At 38.4% G+C, this 12,868-nt stretch overlaps 1 protein-coding gene across 11 annotated transcripts in view; it reads right to left on the bottom strand.

The window, feature by feature from the left end:
- Scmh1 (Scm polycomb group protein homolog 1) overlaps nucleotides 1-12,868 on the bottom strand; it is a 156,342-nt gene that overhangs the window by 37,492 nt on the left and 105,982 nt on the right. The window lies entirely within an intron of this gene.

Genomic DNA, 12,868 nt, shown 5'->3' with positions numbered 1-12,868 from the left:
CTGAGGTTTTAGTATGATTGGTGCAAAGAGGGGAATGACATGAAAATGGAAATTGTTTCTCCTCAACTTAAAGTGTTTGCTCTTTATTAACTTTAAGGTAAAAATCTGAAGGCTTTCTTGTGATTCCCAGGAAGTTTGGGCTTTTGCCTCTGCCTTGCACTCGTTAGTTCTATCTGACGACACACTGCATCACTACCTTTATGTCTGAGTTGCTCTATGTACTGAGCTCTTTATTATTCTTGGTTGGACATGTATCAATACTTAGTTTTCAAAGCTTAAAATAGGAGCACATTCTCACTGAAGTCTTCTCTGACCAGGCCACCACTAAGTCAGCACTCCTAAAGTATTTTGTGGACATCTGTGTTACAGGACTACTTAATTCTATGCCATTTATTCATCTTCTCCTCAAATTGAGACTATTTAGAGATAAAGAATACCTAATTCGTTACAAAAATAGTTATTGAGCACTTGCTATAGGTTATATAGTGTTTTGAGTCCTGGGCACAGAACAGTGAACTGAGCAGACATAGTTTCCACTCACACAGCTTATCTCTTAGTGGGAGAAATGGAAGGGAACAAATATAGAACATAATGTCAGGTAGTGACAAGTGCTATGATTCATGCAGGATAAGGATACTACATTGTTTGAGAAGCCTTATTTTAGGAGAAAATATTTACACACTGTTCCAAGGAACAAGCCTATGAAGACCCCACAGAAGAGTTTTCAAAGTCTAGTTTGTAAGTCTAATGCATAGCAAACACACACTCTGAAGTGGGAAGATATTGGTGTTTGTTTGATGTCAGCATGGCTGGATATAAGTTAGTCATGTGGAGAACAGGTTAGAGAAGAATAGCCTAAGACTGAGGAGACCTAACTGGGTGGAGAGCCACTAAACTGCTTGCTATGCAAACACAAAGACTTAAAAGTCTGAACCCTGAATCCATCTAAAAAAGATGGGTGGGGGCCGGGCAGTGGTGGTGCACGCCAGCACTCAGGAGGCAGAGCCAGGCAGATCTCTGTGAGTTCGAGGACAGGCACCAAAACTACACAGAGAAACCCTGTCTTGAAAAACAAAACAACCAAAAGAAACAAACAAAAAAAGCTAGGTGTGGTGGTGTGTGCTTGTAATCCCAGCTCTGGAGAGACAGAAATAGGAAGACAGCTGGGGCTCTTGGGCCAGCCAGCCTAAGCTACCTAGTGAAGTGGGCCAATGAGAGAACTCAACTCAAAAGACAAGGTATGTGTGTGGAGTGCTGGGGGATGGTACAGCCAGGAAAGTACTTGCTGTATAATTGAGAACATCTGAATTCAGACCTCCAGCACTCACATACATCAATATAAATATAGTATACAAAGACATACAAGTACTTGAAACTACTATATCCCATCAAAATTCCCAAAGCTAAAAGGACTGAAATCTATCCCTAACAATGGTGAAGGAATTAGAATACAACACTGCTAGTCTGAACTATTCTGGAAAATTGCTTAGTTGTATACCTTATCACCCAATGAAATAAATAAACAATATGGTCACCAACAGACATGTGCTAGGATATTTATAACAGCATTTTTCACGAGGTAAATGCTGGAAACAACCTAAATGCCAAACAGAAGAACAGAATGTAGTATACTCATACAGAGGAACACCATAAGCAGCACAAAAGAACTATTGCTAACAATATTTATATGCAACAACATAGCTGAATTTCACATAGGCTACATGAAAGAAGTCAAATAAAAATTAAATGACAAAAAGCCACAGTATACAATTTGGGAAGTTTGAAAACAGAAAAAAAGCCATCTAGACTGATAAGATGGTAGGTACCTTTGAGTGAGTTGGATATTATGAGGGAGTGTCCAGATGCTTAAAATGAACTGTATCAGAATAAAAGAAACCAAAGACAGAATAGGGCTGAGAAGAAGGTTCAGTGCTTGCTGCTCAAGAATGAGGACCAGAGTTAAAATCTCTAGCACTCACATAAAAGTGATAAAAGTGGACCCTAGTGGTGTGCACCTGAAACATTAGTGGATTCCAGAGGCTCATTAGCCACCCAGTCTAGCCTACAAGGCAAGCTCCAGGTTCAGTGAGAGAACTGTCTCAAAAGGGGGCAGGTAGAAAGCAATAGAGGAAGACACCTTAAGCTGACCTCTGGCTCTATCTACATGTGCATGCATGGGTGAGTATACCCTTATACACATGTGAATACGTGCACCCAAACATGCATGAACACTACCCCACTACACACAGCAAAGTATAACGGTGCATTGAAATCTTGATATTAGAGAAGAAGCAATTGGATTCAGAGTACATTTGAAGGAAGAGTTGACTTGATTGGATGTTAGAGAGTCAAAAATTAGCAAGCAAACTATAAAAGCACATTAAATGTTCAATTAAAATCAATCTAATTAAAGTCATACCTAATGAAAAAGAGGAATTATACATGGAACAATGTCATTAGCTGAAGCAGCTGGGAGAATAATGATACCTTTTATTGAGATGGAAAACACTAGAGAAAGAGATCTGGAATTGAGTTTCTAAACTTGTTTCTTGTGAGCTGCCTATTAGATATTAAAGTATGGAAATGTTAATTAGGGAATTATATAACTGAGTCTGGAATCCAAAGGAGATGCTAGAACTGAAGAAAAAATTTGAGAATTATCAGTATGTTTACTGGTATGTAAAATCATTTGACTAAATGAGATTTTGTTGAGTATGAATACACAATCAAGAAAAGAGGGAAAAAGATGTTTTCTAAGACACTCAATGTGCATCAGTTAGAGAAGAAGAGCTAGCAAAGAGATTAAAGAGTGGTCCAAAAGTGAAACCAAAAGAAAATGAGTGTGAACTCCCAGAATCCAAGTGAAAGACTCATTCTAGGAAAGGGAAAAGGTACCTCAACCTACGGATCAAAGCTAATATCAGCCCACCCAGAACACACTCAATGTATCTTCTTATGTGATGAGCTGAGAACAACACATATTTATCAGCTCAGCTTCAAATCAATCTTGAGGTCAGGCACACCAAAACCGAGGTTCAGTTAACACAATACAACTAGCTTTGTCAATGTTACAGAGAGAAAAATACAAGACTGTTCTAGACTCTGAAGGTGAACACGACACAGTTAATGCAATATATGGTTCGTTTGGAGCCTGAAGGAAGACACATTTTGAAAAGGGACATTAGATCAATCGATAAGATTTCCATACTGATTCTGGTAACATCTGATGTCAAGTGTGGTGCTGAGTCACTAGGGTAGGGCATCATATGCATTACTGAATAAATCAGAGGATATAGTTACCCTATGATTTAGCAATTCCAATCATAGGTATAAACTCCAGGGAGCTTGCACCTGTATATCAGTATATGTCAAACATACTCATTATTTTTAATAACTGACAAGTTGAAATGATCTAAATGTGCACTATTAGTAAAATGGGTTTAGGCTGAGGCATAGCTCACTGGCAGAGCTCATGAGCATCATGAGTCTTGGGTTTAATCTACAGCACACACACACATTTTAAAAAGAGAAGGCAGAGGATATTTTATATGCTGTGTAAGCTAAGAATGGTGGCTCAGACCTATAACACAAGCACTTGGGAAGCCAAGGCAGGTAGATTGTGGTAAGTTCAAGGTCAGCCTGAGCTACAGAATGAGACTCTGTCTCAAAAAAAAAAAAAAGTTATGAAGATAGAAGTTCTCAGAATGTGGTCTGGAGATTTCTAGGGAGACTGCTTAATTAGTGAAATGCTTGCTGCCCAAGCATGAGGATCTCAGTTTGACTTCCAGAATGTAATAAAAAGCCAGACATGGTGGTATATGCTTGTTAACATACTGCTGAGGAGATGGAAACATATGAATCCCTGGGGCTGGCTGATAAGCCAGCCTAGGTTAATTAGATAAGCCCTAAGCTAGTGAGAGACCTTATCTCTAAAAACCAAGATAGTGCCTGAGGAGGAATGGTACCCAAGTTTGTCCTCTGCTCTCCAAACTCAATTGCACACATGCATATGCTTACCTATACACATGAATATGCACACACAGAGAGAGATACAAAAAGAAAAAGATAAAGGAGAACTTTCCCAGAGGCTATTTTGTGGGCATCGTTATTCTCACAGGTGACAAAATGTGTACTTGCATACATTTTTTTTCTTGAACTGTTTACTCATTAATAAATACTTTAAAAAAACCCCAGCTTTCTGGGGGCTAGAAAGATTGCTCAGTGGTTAAGAGCACTGGCTGCTCTTCCAAAGGACTCAAGTTTAATTACCAAAATCTATGTGGCAGCTCACAACCATAGGTTACTCCAGTTCCAGGGGGTCTAATGCTCACTTCTAGCCTCTGGACATGAGACATATATGTAATGTACAGCCATACATGCATGTAAAACATGCACAACATAAAAACAAAATAAAAACATCTTTCTTTTGTATATAAATACTCACATGTTTAATGTACATTGCTTGGTGAGTTTAGATACAAGCACATAGTTATGGTACTATAATCAAAGTGAAAAACATAGTCCATCACCTCCAAAAGTTTTCTTCTGTTCCATGAGTTTCTTTTGTGTGTGTGTTTGTTAAGAACATTTAATACCATGTGGTGGTTTGAAAGAAAATGGACCCCAAAGGGAGTGGCACTATTAAGAGGTGTGGCCTTGTTGGAGAAGTATGTCACTGTGGAGGCAGCTTTGAGGTTTCTTTTGCTCAAGCTTCCCTCAGTGTGACTGTCAGTCAATTTCCTGTTGCCTGTACGATGTAGCACTCTCAGCTCCAGCACCACATCTGCCTGCACACCGCCATGCTCCCCATCATGATGATAATGGACTGAATCTCTGATACTGTAAGCCACCACCTTAATTATTTTCCTTATAAGAGTTGCTATGAGCTGGGTGGTGGTGGCACATGCCTTTAATCCCAGCACTCGGGAGGCAGAGGCAGGTGGATCTCAGTGAGTTCAAGGCCAGCCTGGGCTACAGAGTGAGTTCCAGGAAAGGTGCAAAGCTACACAGAGAGACTCTGTCTCAATACTCCCCCCCCCCCCCCCCCCCCCCCAAAAAAAAAGTTGCTGTGATCATGGTATCTCTTCACAACAGGAAAAACCCTAAGACACATGAGAATTACATTTCTAAAAAAAATCTTAAGCATAGAACATATATAGGCATTATGTTGTACAGTAGGTCTCTGGACTTACTATGCATCACTGAAACTTTATACCCGTTGAGTAACAACTCAGCATTTCTCTCTCATCTACCCTTTGGCAAGTGCCATTCTAGTCTGTTTCTATACATCTGACTACTTTAGACACTTCATAGGAGCAGAATCATGTAGTATTCTCCTTTTATGTTTGGCATATTTTACAGAGCAAAAAGCCCTCTGGGTTTGTCCATATTGTTATAAATGGCATTCATATTCATATTCTTATCCATTCTTTTTTTTCCCTCCCCTCAGCCCAGTCTTTTCTTTAAGACTGAGTTTCACTGTCTGCATACACCACAATTTTTCAATCTGTTTATGTGTTCACAGACACCTGGTTTATTTCCATAGAATATGTTCTTATATATTCCTGTTTTAAAAAGTTTTATTTGGGGCTGGAGAGATGGCTTAGCAGCTAAAAAACACTGGCTGCTCTTCCAGAAGACCTGCTGGAAATTGTCCCAGCACCAACAAAGCGATTTACAACTGTCATAAATCTAAAACCTAGCCTGGTCTCCTTGGGCATCAGGCACACATGGTACACAGACATAAATGCAGGCAAAACATTCATACACATTAAGTAAAACAAATAAATTGGAAAAATATATTTTAAAAGTTCAATGTTCTAATTTCTACTATAGTGACATGAAGATATAACTCACATAAAATTGCTTTGAAGTCTTTAAGAATATACTTGACAGATGATCATGTCTACTTATGAGATTTAGAATGCTTTAGAAGACAAATGTTGCCAGGTGGTGGTGGCGCACACCTGTAATCCCAGCACTCAGGAGGCAGAGGCAGGTGGATCTCCGTGAGTTCGAGGCCAGCCTGGTCTACAGAGCTAGTCCAGGACAGGCTCCAAAGCTACAGAGGAACCCTGTCTCAAAAAACAAAAAAACAAAACAAACAACAACAACAACAAAAAAAAACCAAACCAAACCAAAACAAACCAAACCAAAACAAAAAAAGAAGACAAATGTCTACATGTGTCTGTGAGGTATTTCCAGAGAGTTTTAAGGAGATGGGAAGACCTATCTCAATGCAGATGGTATCATTCTTGGGCTGGGGTATTAGACCAAATAAAAAGTACACAGTAGAGAACCAGTGGAGTACCGCATTCATTCCCCTCTGCTTTCTGACTGCTGATGCAATGGGCCTCACATTCTTGCCCAAAGCTAGAGTCACTCTGTGGCCCCACTTTCCTTGCCCTGAGGGTCTACTGCGCCTTCAGACTGTGAAGCAACCTCCCTTCCTTGAGTTGCTGTTGTCAGGTATTTGGTCCCAACAACAGGAGAAATAACACAATAACATAAATGTCCACAAACTATCCCAGCACAAATCAACAACAATACTGTGAGGAGGTTCTTCTAACACATGTGCATAGAAAGAACTTAACTCATTAAATTTAGCATTCTACTTATTTTACACCTTAGGCCTGAGTAACTAAATAAGCCAAATGTCCTCACTTTAAATGGATTATTATGAGTCCCAAGACAGTGATAGCCCATGAACTTAAGTAGGATAGGGAAGTAATGTATCACTTTGGAATTTCTGCCATCATCTGACAAACAAGGTTCTCTGCTGGTATCTAGTACATGGCTATAGAGTAGAAATGAAGCCATATTAACAAGAGAAGAACAGTCCTCTGTCCCAGCTCTTTCCAGCAATTCTAATAGTTTGCTTCTCTTTTTCTGTGAAGGTTAGGCATGCATAGCACACATCTATGAAATTGGGGGACTGAAATATCTAGGCAGAAGAAGACAAACACTGAGATGAGACTTCAGGAGAATTTAAGAGCGTCTTAGTAACTAGACTTGAAGAAGCTGTCCCCGAGGGAAGATCTGGAAGTTCTTCCTATTAGAAAGCCTTGATTTGCCTTGCCACATTCTAACTAAATTATCCTGGTTGAAACAAAGAAAAGGTGGGGGAAAGATGGGATCAAGGGACGAGGGATCTAATTTTAGTTCTATCCCTTATGATGTGACCTTGAATTTGTCATTTAAGCACAATATTTTCTCACTTTTCTAGATGTAAGTGATTAATCAATTTAATGACGGTCTTATTTCAGAGAAAGATGAAGGACATGAATATAATCTGACACATTTTTGTGCTACTAAGGTGAAAGAATTAACTCCCTAATTAACAATACTTAAGTTCGTATACACTTGGGGTTCCACTTGGCCTTGACAATCTTGTAAGACTGACAGTACTTCCTCTAACAAATGAGGAAAGCAAGCATTATCAAAGTGAAGTGGCAGAACTGGGTATGATTCTAGTCTTTAGTACTGTCATATAGCCTAGAAAACAGAAATGGCTCTCGGAATGAAAGGGAGAGACCCAGTGAGCACCAGCATTCACCTCTTTGCTCCTGACTGCTGAGGCAATGTACCTCACACTCCAACCAACAGCTAGAACTGCTCTCACCATCACACCTTCCTCATCAAGGAAGCCCTGAGCACAGCAATTCATGTGCTAATTAATTTGACCATACCAACTTTTGAGAAAGTACTAAAAGCTGTCCAGGATCTACACTGGAAAAGTAAACAAAAAACCAGTGTGACTCTACAGGAGCAGTCTCAAGAAGCCGGGTAGACTTTTGCATAACAATTTGGCAGGTGTGGAAGACAAAAGGTAGCCTGGACTTCTAGATCAGAAAGTAATAGGGTTACTGGAAAAGGGTGGAGCCAGGCTGCAAGAACACGCCATTACATTACAAGAGGCTTTCACTCACTAAATGGAAGACCGTCTGAACATCTAAACAGATGACAGTAACAAATACAACTAGTTAAATAAGTGAGAATCCACAAGTTCACATGATGTAACTAAATAACCTAATAGGGAAAAGGGAAAGCTCTTATTGCATAATTCAGGTTAATGAACTGACTATGGCAATGCCATCCTACCCTAACTTTATTTTGTGCCTGCATGGTCCCTTCTCAGCTTTCCACCCCTAACAGCCACATTTGCCTCCCTAATCCTTCTGGGACTGTCATAGCCCAAATGTTTTACGTATTATCTGGAAAATACCATTGAGCTTTACAGAAAAAGAAGTTATCATTAGTCCCCACTTTAAACACTAATGGAATTGGAGATTTGTCTGAGCCCGGGTACCAAGAAACTTTTCAGAGGTATGAGTCCACTTTTGGTCTGGTCATTAATAAAAGAAATAAAATTTTAATTGACTTAATTAGCATGGTGGTCAATAACTTTCTTGGGATCATCTCAGTTAGTAAATATAAATAAAATAAGAAAATTAAAAATTGGGAAATAATTAAGAAATAATTGATTCAAGCAAGATTTACCAATAGATGCTCAAACTCTAGGGTGAAAATTTGATGAAAAATGAGTATTTGTAGAAAGACAAATATTGCATGTTCCCTCTCATATGTGGAATTCAGATTTAAATCTAGGTTTAAAATACAATAATATAGCCAGGCAGTGGTAGCGCAGGCCTTTAATTCCAGCACTCGGGAGGCAGAGCCAGGCGGATCTCTGTGAGTTCGAGGCCAGACTGGGCTACCAAGTGGGTTCCAGGAAAGGCGCAAAGCTACACAGAGAAACCCTGTCAAAAAAAAAAAAATATATATATATATATATTTTATATACATATATATACACACACATTAAAATTGTTAGTTATTATGCAGTGTTGTATTATTCATTAAGTGGTGCTGTTTACTGTGCAAATAAAGCTACGAGGCACAACAAAACCCACTATGAGAGTTTATTAGGGAAAGGGGAACAGAGAGGATATGTTTAGGCCTACTGAAGATGGTGCAGGGAGAGATAAGAGAGGAGGGTCTGTGACCCGCTTTTTATGAATTCCCCTGCACATGTGCATATGGGCTTACGTAGCTATGCCATGAATGCGCATAGATTGTGTGATCACACAATTATGTGACCACACAGTGCACAGATTACATAGGACCTAAGGCCCTGGAATGACTAAGCCTCTTGCTTGGCAATTGGACAGTGCATGTGTGGTCATGTAGCTGGGGAAGTGGTCAGGAATTCTATCAAAAATGTTATAATTGAATCTAATATTTTGTAAGCTAATTGAAAAATTAAGAAGAAGTAATGGAAAAGAAGAGCAGGACATTTATAATCTCTAAGCATTTTCTCATAGATAATTACAAGGGAAAAAAACAACTCTGTGGTAAAGAAACCTGGTAGATACAGCTTGAATCACACAATTAAAGTTACTATGTATAGTAATGAAATGGAGCTATCAAGAAAAAAAAATATGCATTATATATAGAGAGGCTGATGCAACACTAATTTGGGGGAAAATCTTGGTTAAAGATGTAGGGAAATTCTTTGTATTTCTGCTGCAAATTTTCTGTTAAGGTAGAATTATGTTAAAAGATTTTTATTTTTAAAAGCTAGTAGTATTGAGAATATCATAGAAATAGATGAACATAGAAGAAGTAGAAAAAGAAAACAGGACTTGGCCTACTTATTTAACCAGAAAACTTCTAAGATGAAAAGGGAAGAAAATTATTAGAATTAACAAAATTACAGGACTCTGGGAATACCTCTCAACAATAATATTAAATGTTTTACTTTTTCAATTAAAAGATTCAGGTCAGCTGGCTGAAGTGAAATCAAGGTCCAAACTCTTTGTTGTCTGCATGCAACATACCTTACTGGAAAAGACATGCACAGATTAAAAATGAAATAATATACCAAGTAAATCAGCTTGAAATTAACAAAAAATGCTAACATGTTTCATAAAAGTTGAATTTATTTTTCCTTAGCGTTGTTGTGTAACAGTTTCCTCATTGATCAAAATATTCACCCTACAGAGAAGTTTTTTAAGCAGGGAGCTAAACAACTCAAAGGTTTCAGGAAGTCTCTGAAACTAACCAGAATTACTAGGCTCCTCCCTCCCAGAATAAACAATAGACTGCTGAGAGTCACTCTCAGAAGAGTCAAGCCATAAAGAAGATGTTCAGACAAGCCAAAGAAGAGTCTTGAGACCAGACCAGCTGTCCCAATCTGTTGGGCTGTGTGTAACCTGTGAACTGTGCTTCAGGTTTGGGCTGTCACCCATTCTGGGGTGAGCTTTGGTGATGCAGCCATCTTTGAGTCATTTCTGCTCCTGTAACCCCTCACCCATATTCCTGTAAATAACCCCAATAAAACTCACTGGTTCACCAATCTGGACTTTAGTGGTATCCATACTTTAGATGGATGTGGGCTCCTTATGTGGAGTGAGTAGACTGTATGTTTCATCTTCCCAGGAATAGTCTTATTACACAAGTTATCAATAAATCCACTCAAATAGTATCTTTTAGTGAAACTTTGCATGACCATCTTATATAAAACAAACCTCCATGTTCTCATTTCCCAAACCCCTGGAAATAGTTATTTCTCATTCTTCTTTATCCCTTTTTGTTTTTCAGAAAAACTATTAGTTTCTCTTTATTTTTTTCTCTTCTTTCTACTTTTGTGATGTTGGGGATTTAACCCAAGGCTTCACACATATCGGCAAACACTACACAACTGAACTGTATCTTCAGCTTCTTGCTTATTTATTTATATTCGGAGGAACATAATTTACTAAGGACAATACTGTTATCTAAACTTTCTCAAATTGTGCCTTACCCATTGTAGACATTAGTTGCATAGCTATAATTTATAATCTAGTATTTGATTTCAGGATTTTGCTGTATGTCATTGATTGTTTTTTTTTTTTCAGTGCTTTTCTTTGTTTTTTTGTTTTTGTTTTTGAGACAGGGTTTCTCTGTGTACTCTGGTTGTCTTGGAACTCATTTTGTAGATCAGGCTGGCCTCAGACTCAGAGATGTGCCTGCCTCTGCCTTAGAAGGCTGGGATTAAAGGTGTACACAACCACAACCTGGCTAGTGCTTTGTTTTTAATGTCCTTAGAGGTTAATCTACATTGAACATAGTTGCTAAAGCATTATGCACAGGCTTTGAATAGATTACATACATTCTCTTCCTTAGGGAATACTTTTGAGCTTCAAGTCACAACTCCAGATAAAGCCTGTTTCTGAATAATAGCATACATATAAGAACAGTAAAAAATTGCTAAAAACTGAACAACCTTTACAATAATTGTAGTTAGGAACATTGTATCTGTATGCTATATAATGCTGACCTCTTAAATCCCTGGATCTGTGTTTCCCATATAAAAAACACTATGGAAGCAGGCAAAATGCCACTTGATACTGTTTTCTGGCTGGCTTTAGTAGAAAGATTCTTAGTTAAACATGAAAGATACATTTTAAAAATAAGAATATTTGGTCTGCATGCAGCCAAAGTTCTTAAAAATAGTCTACTTCTTGATAGTCTTGTATTTTTGTGACCCCAACTTAAGACTCTAATATTTGACATAGAAAAAGATACCTAAATATGTTTAACATATTATTACTTAAAAAGAAAACATGGAAGATAAGACTGAAGGAAGATAAGGAATTAAACATGTCTATATATAATAATAAAGGACTTTAGGATTCTCCTACTGTCTATGTTATTCTAAATAATCCTTAGTTAGTAGTCATAGCTGTCCCAAAGAAGAAGTTATCACTTAGCTTTATTTTCTCTACAGCAGCAACAAAGCATATGGAATTAGAAACAGATTAATAAAATGTAAAACAATCTAGTGTGAGTGCGTGCGTGCATGCATGCTTGCACGTGTGTGTGTGTGTGTGTATGTGTGTGTGTGTGTGTGTGTGTGTGTGTACTGCCTCTCATTACTCTAAGCAGTGTGGTTTAAAAGCTATGTTCTCTCTTAGCTTTGCTCCGCTTGGCTGGCCTCTGTTCTGTGTTACTTAGCTGGGCTTATGCCAAGGCTGAAACTCAGTTACTCTGAACTTCAGTTTTCTTGATAAGAAAACTTCCTGCTTCCAGCTAGCTAACCCTTCAGCACTCTATATCCTACTCCTTTTTATACTGCTGAATCTCATCCCTGTGGCCTGGGGAGAGGACCTCTGCAACTATAAAGATGCCACATTTTCCCAGACTTCCAAGCAGGGAAGTAGAAAGATAACTAAAATCATACATGATGGAGTCACAAGTCAACTTCAAAACCCTCAAGTAACCAAAACTCAAAGGTATGACAGACTTAGCTGAATAAAGTTGAGAATAAAAAGACCAATCCAGAAAGCAGAGGGCTATATTGTGTCTTGTCAGATGGACTGCTAACCTGTTTGGTCAAGTCCATCTAAGCTACTCTGAGAGGTACCATGACAGAACACGGTGATGAAGCATCCGTTGATCAGCCATGGTCATATAAACACAGTCCAGCTTTCCTTAGCCTAAGAATAACTGTTTTAAAATGTGGAGCTAAGGAATCCCAGGGCTTTTTACATGCTAAGCAAGTGCTCTTCTATTTCCAATCTCAAGACAATGAATTTTAATCCTCACAATCAAACTCTTACTGTCTCATCATATTCTCACAACTTCTTGTCATTACTTTAAGAGTTTGCTTAATTCTTATGTTCTTGATATAAACATATGGTTACATTTTTCCTCTGGTCAGTTATTATTAAGACCCAGAAATGCTCGCTTTATTTATTTATGTATGTATGTATGTATGTATGTATGTATGTATGTATGTTTTTCGAGACAGGGTTTCTCTGTGTAGCTTTGCGCCTTTCCTGGAACTCACTTGGTAGCCCAGTCTGGCCTCAAACTCACAGAGATC

This window comes from Onychomys torridus, chromosome 2 (genome assembly GCF_903995425.1).
Source record: "Onychomys torridus chromosome 2, mOncTor1.1, whole genome shotgun sequence".
Classification (NCBI taxonomy): Eukaryota; Metazoa; Chordata; class Mammalia; order Rodentia; family Cricetidae; genus Onychomys; species Onychomys torridus.
The sequence above is the reverse complement of the archived record's forward strand: the minus strand, read 5'-3'. Positions and strand labels throughout refer to the sequence as shown.